Here is a 19098-nt window from a genome sequence, read left to right as displayed (position 1 = left end):
TTACGGAAAATATATTAAAAGCTGAGGTTAAGGTGTTGGGAAAATGGGACTCCTAACAAACGTTCAAGCCTAGTACACCACCACAACTGTCACCCCATTTGTGAAAGACAGGACAACATCACATTCCAGTTTAATTTAAAATCTGAGCTGTATCTCTCTCTTCCTCTGTGAGTAGATAACTGAACACCATGTGTCTGAAAGGATATGTATCTAAGGACGTTGTTACACAGAATGAAGCCAGAAGATAAAACTGAGCTATGCCTATTTACTTCCAAGCTCCGCTGGAATTTATTTATACATTTACACAAAACTGCAACAACTTCTAGAAAAATAAGTGATTAAACAAAATAAATTTTGCTTAACAGTCATTGTTTAACATATTTGCTCCTAATTGCTTCCCTGTACAAATAATAAATTATAAAAGCTTCCTGAGAGAAAAAGCCTAAAACCTGCTCATTTGATCTGCAAAAATATAAACATATTTAATCCCCACACTTTCAGTGACTTGTATGAGCTTGCTTTGAGATATTTCCTTGTTTTCCCTTTGGAAGTTGCGGCTTGAGAAAACTCATCTTCTGCTGCGTGTTTAGCTCTAAGAAACTTGTACATTTTTGCTAACAGTGCTCAAATGTGTGTTGCTCATTTGCCATGTCACCTCCCCTCTTTGGGAAACTACGGTGTTAGAGGGAATTCCACACTGTTGGGTGTTTCAGTCACAGGTGACTAATGTCTGGACAACTCATTTATGACCAGTAAATAACTGTGCTGCTGCTTACACAGCACGGTTGTTTTATCTTAACTTATGGACTGATGTCTTAGAACTGAAGATTTGGGACACAGTTTTAGTCGTTGCTTCATATCAAACCCAGCCTAATATTTTAAATGTAATAGAGACTATAACTTTGTCCAGAACGTCACTGTACTCCAATCATTCAACACCACGCTGTAATTTACAATCAGACTTTTTTCTTTTTTCTTCCCCCTGCAAGGCTTTTGAAACAGGGAGGTCTCAAGAGGTCATCATTTGGGGAGGTTGTGTCGAGGCATACTTTAGGCCAAGGTTAGTCTTCGCTTGGGTGGAAATTACCACTGGAGAGCAAAAGAAGAGCACACCTCACAAGCCTCCAAATGTCAAAGTGGCTTCCTGCTGGGTAGACGATCAATGCTGACCCCTGACCTTGCCGTTTCAGCTCACTGGTCACCAGAGGTGGAGCATAACATTAGAAGCAAGACCGGGGATAAGGAGGTGGTGGGGAGGGTAGAGGGAAAGAAAATGATAGAGAGAGGAATGAGAACTCTAAGGAAAAAAAAAATGTACAATTGTCTAAACTTTTAGTAAACATCACAGAATAATCATTGTATATTGACTGAAAGAAAATATTAACAATGCTTTTTAATAGGGGTTCATTAATTAATGGTACTTAAAGTTTTAAGAAATAAGACAATAATATGCATTAAGTAATGACAGAAGAACGAACAAACATTTTTTAAGATTTTATAAATTCTAAAGGAATGCAGAAACCATACACCACAACCCTGTACCACTCCCTCATTACTAAAAACGTATTCTCTCTGAATCAGCAGGGTTTGCTGTGTTCAACAATTAAAACATACGACGCTAATTAGTCATGGCAGGGATGCATTAGTCTGTGGACAGCTATGTGCATGTCTGTGTTACTGTTAAATGTAAAAGCTATGTTTAAATACCTGAGATTTTCTTCCTGAGAAAAATATTGATGGTTAAGCGATTGTCTGAAATCCCTCCTAAGCAATTATTTTTCACCTTTCAAAACATGCTTGGGATTTGTGGCAATTTTTCCGGTGTTGTATCTGTTTTTCATTAAGCGGCTTCAAGGCATTTTTGTGCTGAACAATTTATTCATTTATTTATTTCCATAGTTCTGGTGTCATTTTCATTCTGAAGTTTAGAAAATGGTTAAAAATCTACATTCTACTGATTCCCCCCCCCCCCCCCCCCACCCGTTCTCTCCCCTGGAACATCTGAAAAATGAAGGCTAAACCCATGTTTAGATATTCCCGCTTGTATTTCGGATGGCTTCCCCATTCATGGCTTCTGTAATTCCAACATTTCAGTTTACGATCTGGACATAAACCTGTCCTTCACTCTAATTCAGTGATACTGAAGAGAAAGAGACGGCAGAACATGATTCATAGACTTTTTCATGCATCCATGAGCACTCAGCACTAATGGTGACGTAATGGTTCCTTCTGCTGTCTCGTAAATTCACGCTGGAGAAGCCTAGAAGAGTAGTGTCAGGTTTTGTCCCTGAGGGATGGTGTCCAGCACAGTTTGGTGGGTTTTGTGCTCAGACACACCTGATTAAACTGCACTCGGTTACCAGGTGTAATAGGTGTGTTAGAGCAGGAAATTTACCAAACAGTCCTTTACCGTGGTCCTGAAGGATTGGAGTTGGACACCCCTGGCCCAGAAGGACTTGGGCACTGAGACGGCCGTCTGGCCCCCACCTCAAGGGAAGACTTGTGTGTCCATACTGCCTGGATGAACACTTCTTTCATGCACGGATGGATGCTGCTGAGCTTTCCGCATGTTGCATCAGCCAGGGTGGTCTATTTTTACTGTTTATTTTGAACATGTTTTCTTTTTTCTCCCATCCCAAATTGCTTTGCTGAGGAGAAAGAGCTTTGAGAAGGAAATAAGCGAAGAACAGAACACAAAGCTCATTGGTCTTAAATTTGAAGCTGAGGTATGTTGGAAAATACAAAACATTGTAATTTGGATTTAATTAACCGTTTTCTTTGATTTAGTTACTTTACTCGGATTACCGTAAGGCTGAGTAATGTATTAATGTCTGAGGTACAGTAAGCTACCTATTTATAACGACGTACCATTTATATTTCTAATGTGTTGCAGTTACAAACAGGAGATGGATTGATTCGTGAGCTTCCAACACCCATGGTCATTATAGGGTCTTTCATGTTTGGCATGCAACATTAAGCCACACTGAGAAACATTAGGCAGCCAAATGCTAAATTCTCTTGATCATGAACATGGACAGCAGGGAGTGAACATGCAGAATACTGGGTATGAAGAGAGCTAGACATCTGATCTAATGGAATCCAAGCTTAATCTTAGGCCTGTACTTTCCTGGTGGTCTTAGTCTTGACTCATACTGTCTTTACCAATGGTGTTGTGTTTTAAAACAACTATCAGACTGTTACTACTGATTAATGACTGAGAGTCTATAGCTTTAAATGGTTTTTCTTCTGATTTCCACATTATAGATGGCCTAATGACATGCTATTTTTATTAAATAATTTTTAAATAGGGGAGGCACGGTGGCACAGCCTGTAGTGTCGCAGTCACACAGCTCCAGGGACCTGGAGGTTGTGGGTTTGAGTCCTGCTCCGGGTGACTCTCTGTGAGGAGTTGGTGTGTTCTCTGTGTCCTCGTGGGTTTCCTCCCACAGTCCAAAAACAGGTAGGTGGATTGGCGACTCAAGTTTTTCCGTAGGAGTGAGTGTGTGTTGCCCTGTTAAGGACTGGCGCCCCCTTCAGGGTGTATTCTCGCCTTGCGCCCAATGGCTCTGAACCCACCCGACCCTGAACTGGATAAGCAGTTACAGATAATGAATGTGAATGAATGAATTTTTAAATCGGCTACTATCAACTCAGAGCTAAAAAAAAATATGAATGTATCAAGTAAGTTCAGCATAAAACCTTGAAAATATTTCCTGAAAACTACAGAACACATCTGAAGCCTCTGTTAAATCTACAAAGCTATGCCTCTTCCTCTATCCCCCTAAATGTCCTCCTGTGGTCCTCCCTGGCCACCTGTTGCTGGTCCAGTGGCCCTAATGATGGCAGGCTTTAAAGAGCCATGCAGGGGTTTTTTGATTTCTTTTGTAGAGGCACTTAATGAAAAGGAAACGCTTCAAAAACCAAATGTGAGTGGCTGCACTGCTGGGGAGATGTCTGCATGCCATGGAGCGCGACACCTCGGCCCAGGAGCTGAGACACTCCTGAGACAGCCAGGAGGAGTAGCATACGCAAGCTTGTGTGCGCACATGCGTGTGTGCGCGCGTGTGTGTGTGTCATTGTTTTGTCTGGCAAAGCCTCTGCCGCAAACAAACAGTCATGCGTCTGAGTGGGGAGAGAATTAGAATGGAGGGGGAGGTGATACCAACAAATGTAAATCTTTCATCACTCTCAGTCAGTGCTGTAAGACGAGATTAAAAGCTACTTTATGTCCCTGGAGCTACATTTCTCTGAGATCACTCAGCTCAGAATGGTTTCTTAATAGCGACCCTGCCATAAAGACGCATGAGATGACATGAGACAATGCATCTGTCCTAATTTAAAATAAAAGCTGTGAGTAGTATTTTGGTAATAGATGGGCACTGGTTAAATTCCAGAACTGATGACTTCTTCTGGATGGTGTCTGGGCTGGTATCTAACCAGTATTGTTAAAATGCTACCCTACAACCAACACTGGCAGCAAAATGAATAATTTCATTATAGACAAATAATGACTTTACGTTTTGCTGAACACTTGTTTCTGAGATACAAGCTTTTCTACAATAAACACTTTCACTGTGGAGGTACACTTCTAGTTATTTGGATGGACCCCTCAAGGGTTCCAGGCCAATGCATTTCATGAAAGGTTTACAGTATGTTATATAGACCTCAGAGCTTAATTTCCATTTCAAATTGCCAAAAATACAATAATTCCTTTTACAAACACAGTTTGGTTATTTCCTCGTCAGATTCACTTGATTCTCCTCTGCAAGTTTGATTCTGCAATTCTACCATAACTGTGATGCACTTCAGGCTTCCAGGATCAGAATTCAGTTCAGCACTCAGCTAGGTTTGACTTTGACTTGATCACACACTCTGACTATGAATTCTGTGCATTTCTGTTCTACAGTGCAGTAGAGCAGAATGCTAGCCCCAGGCGTATAAACCTCCTAAAGACCGTTTATGCGCAAAGAGCTCTTCCGTTCCTATGCGTACATCCTCTCAGTCAGTCATAGTACAGCACGTGGTTCCAGTAACAGAAGTGGTGATCCTCAGCGGTGGTGTAAACATGTTGATCTGATGTAGGCTGTCTGCGCTCTCACTGCAGGTGCTTGTGGCACCTCTGCATCTCTCCGCAAACATCCTGTTTAACAAACGCAGCAGACTGTTCAGCTGGGGCAATGTCTTCCTCAGGAAGAGGCCATGTTACGGCTTGCTTCCAGGGGCGTAACCTGAGGGGCAATTAAGTGACATATCGTCTCACAAAATACTGAAATTAGTTGCTCTCCCTCAAAATAAGGTTATGTAAAATGATCAAAGAAAACAAAAACCTTGAACAATTTCGTGCTGCTTTATGCAAACCAAGGGACGCTCCAATTAATAGGTTCTCTGTTTTATTTAAACAAACATAATGAGTGGGGACAATTAGCTTCTTGGAATTATGATGTCCTCTCATTCAGTCCTTAGATTAAGGTTTTGGAAGCAGGTTGTTACATAGCTCTTCTACAAAAGAAGCCAATTGATTCCCCTCAATGTAAAGTAACATAAATAAAAATAATAAAGCAGATTCACTAAAACATTTGTAAAGATGTTTTTTTTTTTTTTTTTTTTTTTTTTTTAAGAAAGAAGCATGCTTTTAGGTCGAGATGAAACGTCTGCATTTCTTACTTCCAGATGATCCAAGAACAAACCAAACATCTCCCAGGATCGAACCCGTAGAGCATGATCAAGTGGCTAGAGAATGAAATCAGAGATGTTTTCAAAAGAATTATGTGACAAAATGAATCCATGTGATATTTTAATGTCGTATTAACTTGATACTTTCTGCTGCATGTCATATAAACAATAGAGTTCAACAACTTCATACTTTATGTCTGAATCGATCTCTGGGAAAATTCTGTTCAATACTTTTTGTTCTCATGCACTTCAACGGTGTAATCAACCCACGAGTTCTGCTCTTTGATTGTGATCCACACATTGTAACGCCTCACCCTGTGACATCTGAACTCTGGAGCATGTGGAAAACATGCTAAGCTTCATGGATGTTGAATATATAAATGCCCCTCGACCACAGGCCGGCATTAAAAATGCGCCCACCCTCTGGCCTACAGTATACAAGGTCCAGGATCAGTGCAGAGTTCACCAAATAAGAGGCCAGTAAAAAATCTTTAGTGGCTGTGGTTATTGATTTAAAAAAAATAAATAAAATGTAATGTGGGCCTGCAGTGAACTACAGCTATATTAATTGCATCTTTTTTCTTAACCATTTTCTTTAACTTTAAAATTATTTCAAATTTAAGAATTTAAAATAGACTGTCTGTGTTTGCATGTAAATCATTGTAAGTGGACATTTATCCACATGTTAACAGATTTCCCTTTGGTCAGAATGACCGCTTTCAGCGCCTGCTCCTTTACACGAGAATCAGCCACACCTTAGTTTAGATGAGAACCCAACAGTGAGGAGCAGCAACTCTTTTGGTTTTTCTCTTTATTTAGTTTTTCCTCCCCCCTCTCAGTTCATATTTTACTGGTACTCAGTTCTCAGCATTTGTTAGTTTGACTCAGTTTTACCTCAATGTATTCACTCATATATGGCTCAAATAAGTTTTTCTTTTACTTTTTTGTTTCTTCAATTAACTGGCTGCTGTAACAACTGACGCACAACCACAAAGCTGAAGCTGGCTTCCTGTTTGCCAGTTTATTTTAAAGTAAATGCCACATGAGTTAAGCTTATAAGAAGGAAGAGAAAATTGGAGTAAGAAACTAGCAAATAAGAAGCCTTCAGCTGCATATCGCAGTGGGTCTTTATGTAACCAGAGTAGTGCCTCATTCAACCTATGGTTAGGGTTAGTTCCAACATCAATAATGTGATTGTCTAAAATGTTAAAGGTTGACGTACTTTACCAGTCAAATATATAGTACGTGCCAGTTATGTAAACAGAATACAGGAACTACACTCAGTTCTCATGTTTCCCACCATCAGTGAAACCAGAGAGAAAAAGTTGAGCAGGCTGTGTTTACATGATAAGAAAACAGCACGTTTTTACATGAAAAAATTGCCTTTATATGCTTTTGTGCAGCTAATAGCAGCATGTAGCTATTTAAATGTAGACATGGCTTTAGCAGCAGGCAAACAGATTAGGATTAAAGTATCAGCCTCTTTTATTTAAGGTTATGAAGATGCAACAACTCAATGTCTTTTTATTTATTTTTAATTGTCATCTCAACACTCGAGAGCCACTGTCCCACTCCATTGCTCCACCCGTGATGTTAATGCTAGTGTAAGAGCCAAGTGTGTTTGCCCCAAATATTAGTTCAGTCCAAATTCTTCTCTTAAGTCTTCTGAGCCTGAGCCTCATGTCTGAGTATTGCTCAAGTGAAGGCCTTTCGGTGCTGTTCATTTCACCTCACTAGAACCTGACAGTGCACACAGACACCTGTTGACAATTTAAAAAAAAAAGAGAAATAAGACAGGCTCTAAACTGTTTAGAAGCACAGCTGGCCAGCTAACAGGTATTTGTGGTTTAGCACACCACAGCAGATGTTTATTCCACTGAACAGTGGCTCAAAACACACACACTTACGTGATAGACCCTCATTCCTGTGAGCATACTCGAACAAAGGGTCTTCTGAGTATTTTGTCTGTTTTAAACCAAACTGTGGTGGGCTAGTGTTCTCACTTCGATCGTTTTCAGTGTGACATCACCAGTCAGTAAGCTCCCACAGCACCCCCACCCTGTGGGGCTCTTAAATGCACATGAATTAACTTTTTGGCTTTGTGCTTAAATTTCACACACACATGGCATGAATACCACCCTCATTTTGAGATACCTAGTGTTCACAGTATTAAATACCTTGGTATACACTATTACCATTATACCACCCAACCCTAACCCCAGGTATAATGTGCCATCCAGAAAATGACATGACGACAAGAGGATCAAGTGTAAACCTCAATATTGCATTGTTACTAACTGCACTTTATAATGATTTTAACTTCACTGATAGTGTCTGAGTTGATTGGAGAAAAAAAAAAACACTAATAAAAAAAAATTCCTTTGGAATGCATATAAAGATAATGCATAATGATTTTTGTCTGTTCTATTAAGTGCTGTTTGGACTATTTCACCCTCATGTTGTAAACTTGGCATCAACAACAAAAATTATGATAAAATAAAAATGGCTCGCAATCTGTATCTGGATTGGAACTGAATAAATACAGATCAAACCATCACTTACAAGAATGCACACACATTCGATTTTCAGGATGTTAACAATTGCTATCCTCCCAAATTATGTAATTAAAAGGAAGGGTGATGTAACAGTGATTTTATGTATTTTTGTCAGTTACATTTAAATTGAGGAGAGTTAACAAATCAGGTTCCTGTTTTTATTGCATTTCACAAAATTTTACTGTGTGGAGGTTGGGGGGCAGGTCAGTGTATTTGGGTGTGAGAGTTTGTGAGGAAGCACCATGTTGGTCAATGATTAGGCTTTGTCTGAGTAGTGTGTCCTGCTGCTTTGCTTCCTGCCCTGCCTCAGTCCACACTGAGTGGTTCTGGACACACACACAGACCATGCATAGATTCCTGTCAACACCCGGTATGCCACCTGATCTATTCCCTCCTCTCTCTCTCTCGCTCGCTCTCACACTCGCGCACACACACACAAAAACCCCCGTCGAAGAAACTCACTGACCTGACAGACTGGGCCTAGCGGCTATGTATAATCACACACAGACATTCTCATACACACACACTCTTCTCCTCTGTGTCTGACTCCCTCAGGCAGACTACTGTTGACAGGCACTTCCCTGACTGAGTCACCCAGATAACCAGAGCACTCCAAAATAAAAACAGCCAGTCAGACACACGCACAAGCCAGTACACACACATCTTTGTTTTTATATGTCAGGATGTAATGCCATACATATGTTCCACATGCGTACACTTAATTTACACCGTGGGTGCGAGGGACATGCCCCCGTGTGGTTTATACGATTTTTTTTATTCTGTATTGTGCAGAAAACACACAAACTAGTCCAAACCCATCACTAAGACCATGTGGGAAAGTGTCACCATAAGATTGACATGACACTCTGGCAGCTGCACAGCACATTGAAAAAGTAATGGTTCAGCAAAAACCAAGATGTACACAATGTTCCACTTCCTTCCAGATGTCCTGGATGCACTGAGGCATTGCTGGTGTCCAAAAGTTTTAGGGGCACATTTATGGAAAAAAGATTTTGGGTGACTACTGAATTATAGAAGTTTGGACACTAAGCATGTCCTGACTGATCAGCTGCAGCTGGGGAACGACAACTGCTCAGTTTATTTAAAGATAGAAGTGGAGTTCAGAGTTCCTGCTTCAGAACACAGCAACCTTACCAAGTGCTATAAAGAAGCTGTATTGGGATTTATGTATCTATTTATATAATTATGAACATGCACTGTTTCCACTACAGTAAAACTCATTTCCTCTACCAGCACTATGGGGTTCGCTCTGTTTTGTGGGGTCCAGCCTAGCTGACAGTGTGCATTCACTGTCCTATATTGGGTTTTAGTAACACATGGCTGTGGCCTACATACGTGGTGCCAGTAACACACATTTAGAGAATAGAGTTTGTGTATGGGCTGTTTGGATTTCTAGATGCAGTAAGTATTTAAACATAATGCCTTTGTCAGAATATTGTGAGCTTAAGTGGTTGATAAACAAAAACTGACTTCTTATATTGGATTTTAATGATTTCAGACCTGTTACTTCATACACAGTTTGATGTTTTTTTTTCTTTTTTGCCTCCAAGCCAGGTGGAATGTAAGTTTGCACCTTTTTGAGGGTGGAAAAAGCCCTGGGGCCATTTCACCTTCTGCTTTCTGCGATTGTTTACATCAGTGAATCTCTTCCTAGCAGCGAGGGAGCGTAGCATGTGATCAGAGTGTGAGTGTAGTGAGAGCTTGTGAAACCAGAGTCGTTCTGCATATCTAAATAATTTCTAGTGAAACTGACTTGTTGGTCTGAAAAACATGAAGTCAACGTGTATGATAACAGCTTGCACGAAATATCAAGATAGATCACGTTACTAAATACCACATCTACCTCTAACCTCACTATCAAAACACATGTGCTTTCAGTTCATAGCTAATAGCACTTCCTTTGCCTATTTTATTCATGAGAATTTATAAGGTGTTACATGGCTTAAATGGTACCTTTTATACCTGGTATAGACTTAAGAAATTCTGTTTTCATGTAAATTAATGTAAATGGTTATGACAGTATACAAGTATGTGACTTTATTAATTAGCTTTTTGCTTTGCTAAGAATTATAAGGTTAGTACATATGGCATTGGTATTAATAGATGGTATGAAAACAGGAGCCTTAGCTTGTGTTTAAAATGTCCTATAATAGTTTTTCTGCAAAGTCAGGATGTCGTTAGGCCTGAAAATGTATGAAAATAGTCAAGCACACACATGCACGCACCTACATATAAGTGAACACATACACAAACACTGGGGAACTCCAGCTCACCCACAGCAGCATGTCTTTTTTTTTTTGTTTGTTTGTTTTTCTCTCTCCCCCCACCCTGAGTGTCACTGCTCACTTTAACAGTAGCAGTGGATCACTCCCAGTTCATAGCTCAGGTACAGCTTCTCACAGCCTGAGATATAGCACATCTGTTTCTGTGAACGACCGACGTGAGAGATGTCTCAAAAAAAAACAAGCTGAGAAACCCTGCCTTTGGCTATAGCACAGGAACCGGTTTGGAACAGTTCTGATGAAGGGATAAGGACGATGGCTTCAGAAGTTCACATGCTGTCACCTCGCTTCTTTCTGGCACAAAGTTACAGAAACAACAGCCTCATATTTCTGCTGCTGAAAATTTATGCTGATGAGTCAGAACTTTTCAGACGTTGGGTCGTGAGAAAGTCGATCAGAAGACAGTTCTGTAATTTATAAATGACAAAGTAAGCCCACTACAGTCCTCTCAGATGACTTCATGTCCGGAGTCAACAGTCCCACAATATACAGTAGCTTTTGTACTCAATGCTCATCTAGTGTATGTTCTAAAAAGAAGGGTATTAATACACACCACCCACCACTCCCCATTTAGTAGAGCCACACAAACAAGGTCATGTACTGACCATTTGGCATATATTTGGCATTCAGCATGGTGACATTAACCTCATGAGCAGCTGCTTCAGTGGATGCTAGTCTTTAGGAGATTATACAAGCTGCGTGTGCACAGATGAACATGTCTAGATATGGACATAAGCGTGAAACCCGTCAGTACAGAGTAAGACAAATTCCACTCTGAGTTCTACTGTACTCGTGATCTGTTTGGGAAGACTGTAATCCAACCAGTGTGACTGAAGTCTATGAACTGTTAGCAATAATCTATTAAGCCTTTTTCATTAAGGGTCTTTCATGAATCAGTGTTGGAAAGATTTCAGCTGCAATGAAGACATTAAATCTGCAATATTAAAATGCAATAAAATGTGTTATTGCAAGTTACTGCTTCAGAAACACTTATGTTCTTATGAATTTAGATAGATTTACTCAAGATGAGAGAAGAAATCAAGTTTTCTTGCATGCAGTTGATTCATGAAAACATGTCCAGTGTAGGGCAGGCCCAGAGTGAGAGTATTTAAATAGTCATTCCTTGGGTAGGTATTCTGCTTTTAACTTTGAGATTACTCCACACATTTAGTCTCATAACATAAGTCCTTGTACAAATTAAGCCTAAAACTGGCCAGTTTCAACAAAGGGTGGTGATGCCACAGCTCATTTTGTCAACTTTGTAACAGAGTAGATCATGTTCATGAATGTCTGCTTAACTTGTGCATACACACAAGTGGTGTCTGCCCTTAGTTGGCGGGTTACCAACCAGTGTGGCAGCTGTGGCCTAATGGTTAGAGGACTGGGCTTGGTACCGGAAGGTTGCTGGTTCAATCCCAAGGACTCCCCAAATGCTCTGGGTGTGTTTACAACCCCTAGTGTGTGTGTGTGTATTCACTGCCACAGATGGGTTAAATGCAGAAGACACATTTTGTTTTACAATGACAAATAATTGCACATAAATTCTGAGGTGAGTGGAGCAGCACATTGTGGAGGATAGACACCAGACACTGATTTTTTTTTTTTTAATGGAAATCCCCACCCCCGAGTATTTGAATATTTTTATTTTTTTTTAAATAGCCATGCTGAAGATCCAAAGCCCTAAATGTGGTACTTGTGACAGCCATGGTCTGAAGATTTCTTCTTTTCACTGTAGTTAAATGTGGGAAGCTTGTAGCGTAGATATCTACTCTTGCCTCGTGATTAGCCTCAAACTGCATGAACTTGTAGACCAGACGAGTCTCAGATCTTAATTCATATGGACAACCACAAATGTATTGCAAGATCAATTTATTAAATATAAATTAAGAATATTTTTGACTTCTGATTTTGGTTTCTGACATAATCCCTGTCCAAGAAACTGGACTAAGCCTTGTGCCGAACTGGGACATTTTCCATTAAAAGAAAAATCAACTCCCTGATTAGACTTGATCCCTGTCTGGGAAACCCACCCTGTGTAAACATACTGTTATCTATGGAAATATTGGTAATTATATGAATGAAAAATTGTAGCTTTGATATACTGTGTTGCTCTAGATTGGCTGAGCACTTTGGAAGCCGAAATAAAGTGAGTAATTGTACAGAGTGACAGTGTTTGCATCATCACTTCATTAATCAGTGATTTTTCTGTTGGATCCTTGGCCCTGATTCTGTTAGAGGGGCAAGATCTGGGTGGTCGTGAACTGGTAGGATGCTGCACAGTGGGGTTTTTTTCTAGTATTCAAACACACAAGCACCCAGTGAAAAGCTCACCGTTGCCAGTGTAAAGGACAAGCCTCTCCGTAATTGTCAGAGAAACACGCTTATCAAGCATCAGCTTTCCTGTTTTCAGCAGAACTATGCATAAAAGAAGCCTCATTCTGAAGTCTGGTCCAAAAGGGAGAGGAGAAAAGTGGTGGTTGCGAAGCAAACCAAAATCAAAACCTGTATTCATGTAATGGGCCGCAAGAGAACAAGAGCCACTTACTCATTCACAGCCACCCAGTTCCTCTCCCTTGCATTAGCTTCAGGCCTCAGCATCTGAAACAGAAAAACATTGTGATACATTAAATGATGGTGCACACCACAGCGTCTCTCCGTAGAATTACTCGTTATTCTGAGTGCCGGTTGCGCAGCCATTACAGCTGCACACAAGCTTCTGTCTTTTCAGCAAGGTCATTTCTTCAGGGTTTTATACCTGGCCAGGGTCGAAAATGCTTCATCTGCATATCCTAGCAGTCAAAAATATGGACACTTTTGACTAAATATATATCAGCTGTATATTGTTAGTAATGAGTGCTAGTTTCCCCGAATTCCCATTTAAATTGCAACTTATCAGAATGGGTTTTATTTTTCTACCCAGATGCAATTAAATTATTACTTAATAAAGTTGTAATGAGCGATCTTTTAATTACTAGCTACGGGCTTGATATTGCTTAATATAAGCAATAAAGCTGCTCTTAAAAAAAAAAAAAAAAAAACCTTAATTCAGTGTAGTTGTTGCTTCATAATGTAGTAAGTGAATATCCAGTTAATTACCAGCTACTGGCTTGTAAAAGCTCAATAAGAGCATTTTAAGGACCTCATAAAGTCCCCCTTTACTAATGTTACCAAATGTATCCCTAAAAATCATTCCAGATGGCTTTTCAGGGAACTGCTTAAGGAAAAGTGTGCCAGTCTTAATCTGTGCAAAAACTAGTATAAATAATCTGGCATTTAAGATAATTTGGAATTGCTTTACCCTCCATTATTCTTTGTACACCAGATCTGACGGTGATGATACTGTACACCAACAGAACCATGAAAACGTGGTCAGTGCCTTACGTTTATCACAACATTGGACATGTGTGAAATAACATGTGGATATGGGCTCCTCCTGAGACTGCCAGCTGTGGAAAAATCATAAATACTTAGTGTATGTTCAGCCTGTTGCCTGCATTGTCTCCTGAGGGACTTGGAATCCTGGGCTCTGTTCTCCCACTGGTGCTTTGCAACACAAGCTCCAGACTTATCTCGTGAACATCATTCCATTTCAGCGAGATATGCAGATTACACACAAGATTAAACATAGTCTCTTCAGTGTGTTCGCAAGTGTGGCGCTGTCTTGAGAAGTTTTTGGGAAGTGTGCTCTCCTGCGATTCCCATGGGCTATGGCCAGAAAAAATTATGGCTGTAATCCAGTGTCTGAAGAGGGCAGGCTAACCTCAGAGGACCTCACATCTGCGTTTACATCTTGTTTGTCCTGGAGCCTTTGGTGGCTGCTGGGCTAGCTTAAGCCTGCAAAACGCTAAGAGTGCTAATCAAACAAATATCCTGTTTTTTTTCTCAGACATGTTTGTCGGCTAGAGCTGTGGGTGCCTGTTCTTGTGCTCCATCCCACTTCTTTTGGTTTTGGTGGGCTGGCTGGGACCTAGTTATCGAGCCCTGGTTTTCCAATTGGAGGGCGTGTTGTGCCTTAACACTCAATAGTACAGAGACCATTTAAAATTAGCGGTAGAAATGTTCTGCCTCAGGAAAAGGGCCTAAACCATAACAGCTGTAGAGCAATTAAACTAAATAGGATGTTTCAAACAATAATTCAGCTCTTGCGCTTGAAAACTCCCATTTCAGCAATGACAACAACACAGAAGGGAGAGGAGGAGGAGGGAGGGATGTTTTTTGTGCTGAGAAAGATTACAGTAGGACTTGAACTGCTGAACCCTCTTAGTGTCATACAGACTATATTTAGAAGACCTTTTACCATCTGAAAATGTCCTCTTAGAGTAGGAGTACAGCGCTCTAAAAGTTTAAGATATGTTGTCTGTGCATGTACATATAGTTTTAGCTCAGTGTTATGAACTGATCCCTGCAGATATGTCCATCTTCATCCAGTACGGCCTCTTTGAGCTCTGCAGCTCAAACGAGGTGAAGGGTCAGAAAGAGAATGTCAGGGGCTCCCCAAGCAGGATCAAATCCATCATGACCATTGGTTTTCTTGTTTTGTTTCCCAAGAGCCACTGTTACACATCAGCCCTAAGACTGGTCCATTACTCTAATGCAGCATATGGTAATCCCTTTCAGGCTCGAATGGGGATTGAGTATTTCCATGTGACCTGAAATATTCCTTTGAGTCCTAAAAGGTCAACTAAAGAGCGCCAGGCATGGTCCGTGACTTATAGGCTCACTACCTTTTGTAGTGAGACAGGAGAAATGTAGGCAACTTTCAAATATCAGTTGTTTAGAACAGCACTACAGCAGTGTATTAGTAGACCAGTGAATCGTTGCAATGCTGGTTGTAGTATCTGTGCCTCAGCATTACATAAACCAGGTAGTATTATTACCCTAAAACTGATGTTACCCTCACCTCTTATAGGGAGAACAGAGACTCTGTTGTTGATACTCCCAGCTCAACAATGCAGAAACTGCACACCGTTCACATGTGGTAACCGAGAAACTTTCCAGAGTTTAGCCAGAGGAGAGCTGTATGTGTGAACGGAAAAGCCCTCAACATACCCTAGTATAGGCACGATACATAAGTCAGAGTCAACGAATGTGCGAATAGAACCGCTAATGCACATGCATCTGATACAGAATCTCCTGCTGTGCTCTACAAGAGTTCAAGGACCACTCTGGGATACCTTTGGACCTATTACTCTGGAATTTCTACAGAGTTGGTATGTGAACTGGGGCTTCTATAACTTTAGGAAGAGGATTGGAAACAACCACTCTCCCACCTCCTCTTCATTTGAGGAAAGTGCTGTAAAAATGAATTACATTGTGACTGTAGGGGGAGCCCAGGAGCAAAAAAACTGCCCATTTAATCGCATTACGAATTCAATTTTCTCAGTGCTGCTATTGCATTTGATAGGTTAAAAAAAATGAAAAAATACATGATTAGTAGTGTAAGTAGTATATATCAGAAGAAATGTGATCAATAAGCACTTGCCGAAGTGCACAGTGCACTCTGAATGAGCTCATGCTCACTATGACATAAAACCACACTGCAGCCTCATGCATCTTTTATACAGTGATAGAAAACACGGGGGCACACACAGGTCTAATTTTACCTGTTGGCACATGAATTGTAAGTGCACATACACATACTGTATGCTTTATGGCAACGTTAACAAATTCTCCCACTGAATCACTGACGAGATGCTAAGACTTTTTGTAAATGATATGCAAATTCTCTCCCTAAAACTGAGAAGTCAGTATAAAATCTTTTAGAAGCCCCAATAATTACTATATTTATCGTTTTTTGGCAAACATGGGGAACGTTTACATAGTTGTGAAGGTAAGGAATAGTATTACAAGTGTACGTTTGTGTTGGAGTTGAGTTCGGAACAACGGGCTGACTTTTTATCCAGTTATGTCTAGTTCCATGGGAAAAACCCCCTCTCATTGAAAGAACTGAAAAAGATAATGTGGGTTTCACCCCTTCATCAGTAAGGCCAGTCTGATAGGTTAAAGTCTGTATATGCTGTGTATGTAAATATAAACGTGTAACTGCCGTACTGCTGGCAGGCCTTTCATTGAGGCTGTTTCCTATGAGAAAACATGCCTGAAAACTCGACATGCCTTTCTCACTGTAACCCGAGAGGCTCGGATTCTCAGACGTGACATCACAAGGCTGGAATTCACCTCGCTTGCCTCTTGCAAGCTTGCAGCTCTAATCTGAGGGCCGGGAGCTTGAAATGCGTGTAAGGTATCGTCATTACCATTAGCTCTGTGCCCTGCAGCATTCTGCAGCCTGCAGACCGTGAAAACCTCTATGATTACTCTAATTTAAGGAACATGAAAGATTAATAATGAACCAACCTGGCCCGGAGACCTACAACGGCATCATACAGGAAAGGACCAGTGGGTCCAGATGGCCTGTGGACGTGGAACTGTGCCTCAGAGTATTTCCATAGCTCCACCCTTAGTAAAGAAAGTGAGGGAGGTCTTAATCTTAGTTTCTCCCAGACAACACTGAGACCAAATGGAAAAACAAACAAAACTTTAGCTGAAGTCTTTTACTACTCATGTTTCTACTGTGAAAGAGGCTAGGAATCTCTTGTCTTGAGTTGTTTTAGTAGAGATCTCAGTAAAGTCTCACACTGTGCTCACAAAACTAAAGATAGGAACTCAAATATTAACTATCCAGTGTTGAGGACCTTCTCAGTTTATTTTTGTTTATTCTGTAGATCTTTAGTAGTATCTTATTCCACTCGTCAGTGAGTCTCCCCTGATCTCGCACAGTGCCACCAGCCTCAGGACGATTGAGCAGACATATGCTTCCTCTGAGATCACTGTCCTACACTCAGCAGCATAACACATCGGAGTAGAATGCAAACTGCCCAGATCTGTTGAATCAGCTGACAGATGAATGTGCATGAGCAGGGAAATGGGTGATTCAGAGGGGCCATCCTACCCACTCAGAGCGCTAGGCTCAATTCTGCTCTTTAGGACTCACCAAGCATCACTGGGGATCAAACCAGCGATCTCCTGATGACAGGGCCAGTGCTTAGACCACCGTCCTGTTCAGGAAGCCAGGTCCTTCTCAGTTTCAGTGCAGAAAGTTATAATTATATTTGGACCAGGAGTATCTTGTGTCTTGTTAGTGTAGTACTATTTCTCCTAAGGAACTCTCCTGAGCCATCAATGAGCAAATTAAGTTATAAAAATAGCACTCTCAGAACATGGCCTCTTGTTTTTCATAAAGAAAAGATAGCAATGCTTGGGCAATGTGCTGAAACTGGACAAAAATTAAGTGTAGATAACCACTATGCAATTTGGCACTATCACTTAACCCTTAGATTGCCATTATGATGAGCATTAACAAGAAATTGGCCGTTTAATATGTTGAAATGGTATTTAAAACTGCTTATTAAAATATCAATTCCTAGAACAGATTTAGAATCAAAGCTGTAAGCAGAAAATGTTTTCATTTTCAAGCAGTTTTCATTACAATTGGGTGAATGTTGATGGTATACTCTCCTGTTGTGAGGAAAGAAACATCCGCTGGCATTTTTTTTTGTCACTAAAAAATAAAAATAAAATCTTTGTCCAGACTCAACAGAACCTGTAGATCCGGAATGCAGACGGAACGTTAATGTGATTTATTACCTAATTCAGTATGCAGTAAAAGTGTAATTACATTCAAATAGTATGGGAAAACAAGGATATGGTAACACTAGACTGAGCAGCGCAGACTCTTGCATTCACTTAAAGTATGCGAGCTGCTGCGTCTTTTTGAGTCCCTGAGTGCACAGAGCCCAGCAAATTAGATTTCTATCCAAAATACATCAGTGACAGTAGCCAAATGGATCGGAATACATTTCTTTAAATGATGCATCCTTTAACTTGCCGCCGTCAGCCGGAGAGGGGAGAAAATGTGCGTGTCGACTGAAATGCTAAATTGCTCTTGGCTGGAAGAGAAAGTGCTAAAGCCCTCCCCACACCCTCCTAAACCCCCTCTATCCCTACCCGACTCAGCTCACTTCTCTAGTCCATTTTCTTGGGGCCAATTTGCCCAGGTGAAAGGGACGGGTGTATGGCACTGACTGGGAGATTTGGAAAATGCAAGGGAAGAGGAGCCTGGCGAGAGCAAAAGACTTGCAGTGTAAGCGTATGGAGGCGGAATGGGGCCTTGTTAGAGTCTAATCCAGCCAGATAACTACAGGCAGAGGGGGGGACTTTTTTTTTTTTTTGGGCTGGCAGGAGCTTACACTTATTAAGAGTCTTCTGGTGCTAATGTGTTTCGGGCCGAGCCGAGGCACGGCTACAATGGCAGCAGTGAGAGTGAGTGGGCCGGAGAAACTGGGGAGAGCGGGAGCTCTCTCTCTCTCTTTCTCACTCACTCACTCTCTAACTCTCACTCTCTCGAGCCTCAATAATTAGAGCATTCATCTCCAAAGAGCGCTAACACACGGCAACCAGAGCCATCGCCATACCCCAGTCTCCTGGGTCTCACTACTGCCTAAACGCCCAGCATTTATCCAGCCCTGCAATCTGACAAACGCCAACACTCACTACTTTCTACAAGAACA

General features: G+C 40.9%; 2 long non-coding RNA genes across 5 annotated transcripts in view; one reads left to right on the top strand and one right to left on the bottom strand.

Annotated features, from left to right (window-relative positions):
• LOC136708862 (uncharacterized) overlaps window positions 1-19098 on the top strand; it is a 252879-nt gene that overhangs the window by 124174 nt on the left and 109607 nt on the right. The window lies entirely within an intron of this gene.
• LOC136708863 (uncharacterized) overlaps window positions 1-19098 on the bottom strand; it is a 103237-nt gene that overhangs the window by 14245 nt on the left and 69894 nt on the right. The window contains exon 3 of the long non-coding RNA XR_010804404.1: window positions 13077-13129. This is a non-coding gene — a long non-coding RNA (uncharacterized lncRNA). The remainder of the gene's footprint in view (window positions 1-13076; window positions 13130-19098) is intronic.

The sequence above is a fragment of the Hoplias malabaricus genome, chromosome 10 (assembly GCF_029633855.1).
Source record: "Hoplias malabaricus isolate fHopMal1 chromosome 10, fHopMal1.hap1, whole genome shotgun sequence".
NCBI lineage: Eukaryota > Metazoa > Chordata > Actinopteri > Characiformes > Erythrinidae > Hoplias > Hoplias malabaricus.
Note: the sequence above shows the minus strand (reverse complement) of the source record. Positions and strands in the feature narration are given on the sequence as shown.